Source organism: Ranitomeya imitator, chromosome 6 (genome assembly GCF_032444005.1).
Source record: "Ranitomeya imitator isolate aRanImi1 chromosome 6, aRanImi1.pri, whole genome shotgun sequence".
Lineage (NCBI taxonomy): Eukaryota > Metazoa > Chordata > Amphibia > Anura > Dendrobatidae > Ranitomeya > Ranitomeya imitator.
Window position 1 is genome coordinate 495,646,236 of NC_091287.1, and position 4,276 is coordinate 495,650,511.

At 45.2% G+C, this 4,276-nt stretch overlaps 1 long non-coding RNA gene across 1 annotated transcript; it reads right to left on the reverse strand.

Annotated features, from left to right (window-relative positions):
* Positions 1 to 997: 997 nt before the first annotated feature.
* Positions 998 to 3,523, reverse strand: LOC138641490 (uncharacterized). The gene is made up of 3 exons (XR_011313873.1): positions 2,630 to 3,523; positions 2,369 to 2,487; positions 998 to 1,303 (listed from the first exon to the last, which is right to left on the reverse strand). It is a non-coding gene; the product is annotated as an uncharacterized lncRNA (long non-coding RNA).
* Positions 3,524 to 4,276: the final 753 nt, after the last annotated feature.

Here is a 4,276-nt window from a genome sequence, read left to right on the forward strand (position 1 = left end):
TCCAACACAAGTCAAAACATATTACATGATAGTCCCATAGGAGGAGACACAATAATTTTGTTCCAGCAAAATGCAAGTTCAAATAAATTCCATCAATTGGGAGCAAGGGAGCCATCCACCATCCGTCATATCACTAAGTAGTCCAATGGGAGGAAATGCATAGTCCAGAATACTCCATGGCCATGGATCCAGATACACCGTCCATATATGTATGTCCTCCAAATAGAGAGTCCTGGACATCATAGAAAGCCACCTAAGAGGATATAAATAAAGTAAGCAAAAAAATAAACTTAACCCAAAAAACCAGTAAATAATAATTCCTCATTAAGTCCCGATGGGGCCACCGATCCCAATTGAAAAATCCAGCGGGCCTCAGTTCTAAGAAGCAGGGGTTTGATAGAACCACCCCTATTGGAGCGACGAATCCTATCCAGGCCTATCACTTGTGTGTTAGAGACACATCCGGCATGATGAGTCAAGAAATGAGTAGCTACTGGAGTGAGCGTCCTGCCCTTAGCCACATCATTGGCCGCTACATGAATAGTGGAAAAATGTTTTTGCACCCTGCGCCGTAATTCCTGTGTGGTTTGACCCACATATACAAGGCGACAGGGGCAAATAAGGGCATAAATGACGCATGACGTCCTACAATTAATGTAGGAACGTAATTTATGCCGCCTGCCATCAAGGGGATTGATGAAAAAATCCTTGGTGGTTACCATATGGGAACAAACATTACAATCCCCACAGGCAAAAGATCCCTGAAGTCTCACACCCTGGCCCGTTCGAGTAGTTTGTCTGGTGTAATGGCTCCTAACAAGTAAATCCCTAAAGTTTGGGGCCCTCCTGGCAGTTAGTAAAGGGCGATCCCCTACAATTGTCGAGGTGCTAAGGTCAGCAGTCAGAATCCCCCAATGTTTCCGTAGGATACCACCGAGGCCATCCCAACTGTTGTTAAAGGTCGTGATAAACCTAGGCTTGTTATCGCCTACCTTTGTCTTTGGTTCCAACAGAGAGACCTGTGTCTGACTTCTGGCCCGCTGGTAGGCCCTGGAGATACTTCTACGGGGATAATGGCGATCCTTAAATCGACAGGAAAGCTCCCTTGCTTCCTCTTGAAAGTCCAAGTCATTAGTACAGTTCCTCCTAACACGAAGGAACTGGCCCGTTGGGACCCCCATCCTGGTATGAAACGGATGGAAGCTCCTAAAATCAAGTAGGCTATTAGTGGCCGTGGGCTTCCGAAATAGCTTGGTCGTGATTGATCCACTATCCAACAAAACCTCCAAATCCAAAAACGTCACTGTGGACAAGGACATAGAATATGTAAGAAGAATATGGTGGTTGTTCGAATTCAAAGAGTCAATAAAATGACAACATTCTTCTGAGGTGCCAGTCCAAATAAAGAAAAGGTCATCGATATATCGTGACCAGTGGCAGACTTTGTCCCTGAAGGTCGCGGATGGAAACACCTGGGTGGCCTCCCACCACCCTAGAAACAAATTTGCTAGGGCGGGTGCACATCTCGCGCCCATGGCCACCCCAGATACCTGTAGATAAAAAGCCCTGTCAAACAAAAAATAATTGTGCCTTAATATGAAATCTAACAGGTCCACCACCAGGGAATCATGCATGCGATCCGAGTGGTTCAACTGGTCTAGAAAAAACAGAACAGCCTGGATGCCATCCTGGTGACCTATATTGGAGTACAATGACTCCACATCACAGGTCACCAGAAAGGCCCCAGCGGGTACAGACAGATTCCGACAAATACTGATAAAATGGGCAGAATCCTTAACAAAAGAAGGCAGTGTTTTGACCAAAGGCTGAAGAAAAAAGTCCACATAGACGCAGGCCTTTTCACACAGGCTGCCAATACAGGCCACTATGGGCCTGCCCGGAGGTTTATGCAGACACTTGTGCACCTTCGGTAACAAATAGAAGGTGGCCGTAACGGGGCATTCAACCCACAGAAACTTATGCTCATTATGATCAATGATACCCAGGTCCCTAGCTCTATCAAGAAGATTCCTGAACCGGGAAGCAAAAGTATCTGTGGGGTCCGAGGGTAATTTTCTATAGAACCTGCAGTCACCCAATTGGCGCTGCGCCTCCTCCAAATAGAGGGCATGTGGCCAAAGAACCACATTGCCCCCTTTATCCGCTTCTTTGATCAAAAATGCATTGTTATGTCGCAGACCGGTGAGGGCCCTCCATTCTTCCCTGCTCAAATTATTCGGCACCAATGCCCGGGGGGAAAGACTCATAATGTCCCTCTTAACCAGTTCAAAAAATACCCGGACAGCTGGCACCAGGGAAAAAGGGGGTGTGACATTAGAGCGATTTTTATGGGGAAAGCGATTCCTACCTGTGCCATCCTCATTCTCCTGTAGTAGCTGAATCAGGTCCTGTATTATTTGTTGGTCTGTATGGTCCGGGCCATTGACCAAATGAGGACGACAGTGTAGCACCCGGAGAACCAGCTTCCTACAGAAGAGATATAGATCCTTAATGAGTGTAAATTTATCGGCACATTGCATAGGTGAAAACGTCAAACCCCTCTGTAAAACTGAGAGTTCAGTAGATGACAACACATAGTCAGAGAGGTTAATGACCTGCAAGATGTTACCTGAAACGTTGTTCCCCGTCGGATCTGCCTCCAATGGGGACGGAGTTAATATTTGCGGCGATTGCGATATTGTTTGTGCGTTGGCGGAAGGCGTCCTCCGAAGCGGGTGGTCCGCGTGGACACCACCGCGGCGCCCACGCCCTCTTCGGATCCGGCGTCTGGCTCGCTCTCTGCCGACGATAAAAAATCGCTACCAGATGTATAATTAGCCGTCCTCGGGCCCTCCGGTGCTGTGTCCCTAGTTCTAAGTACAGGCACGGCTAACCTCTGATTACCCTGATGTCTCCATCTAAAGGCCCTGGATGACTCAAAGTCCGTACGGTCTCTGAAAAATTTAGACTTCTTCTTGCTCATAATGTCACGATCATATTTGTCAAGATTTTCTTTGAGTCTATGTCTGAAGGGCTGGACTTCCTTGACTTCATCGAATTTAGATAACTTGGTGTCCAGATCCTTAATTTTAGTTTTAGTTACTAGCAATAATTCTCTGTCATGCTCCAACAGCATATTAATAATAATATTGGAGCATTTAAGCAGCCCCTGTTCCCAAGTATTTTTAAACATGGGAGAAGGTTCCCAAGCTGGATAAATAGGGACCCTAAGACCACGAGGTACAATATTGGCCCTGATATATTCCTCAAGGCTGCGGATATTCCACCACAGCCGTATACCAGTCCGATGGGCCGCCGTCAGTTCCGTTGTGAGTTTCACAAAATCTGAATCAACAACTGTGTCTCCTTTAAAAGCAAACACATCAGCCGACTGGGCCTGCCAGGCCGCCTCACGAGCCTCCCAGTCCATGTTGCGTAGCAGTGATTATAAGGTCAAACGAACTAAAACAAATCAAAACCAAAAATTAGATGCACACTGCAGATGGATCACAGTAAAGCTGGCCAGACAACATACACCATCACACGATACATCAATAGATAGCCGCATGAAACAAAAAAGATAATAAAAACCTATATATATCCAAAAAATAATGCCATGGATAATCCACAATAGGATGTGTGCTGCTCAAGAAAACCCTACAAAAGATAGGGCACAAAACCAGACTAAGCAAAAATAAATATATAGAGCGCACTACCGATATCCGCTAGTATCAAACGCCAATCGGGGTGCAGACAAGCGGCCAAAAAATGAATACGACAACCAAAAGAGAAAGAAGCCGCTCATAAGAATGCACACCACAAGGCTAGTAAGTAATAAATAGAACAATATACGAATAGAATTTTTATTAGCAAACCACAACTTCAAGAAAAACATAAAACATAATTAAAAACAGTAATACCTCGTACAGTTGGTCCACATATCAATATATCTTGTATAATATAAATATCAAATATAATAAGTCCGCACACCTGATATATAATGGGAGAGCAACCCTCTGGCTCATGGAGCTACCTGCATGATAAATGTTTCATAATATAGCTCCCTATGGCATGTATAGTCCTGGAACAATAAAGAGGACAACAGCCAAAATAAGGGAGAAAACTCCACACATGGGGGCTAGAGTAGGTAGCAAAAGAATATGCAGTCTAAATGCAACACATGCCGAAAATAAGGCATCATAAGTGTAACGTTACCCACAAAAATAGGAGTAAGAAGGGAGGGAGAGGCCGTCCCTGGGTGCAGACCAACGTGGAC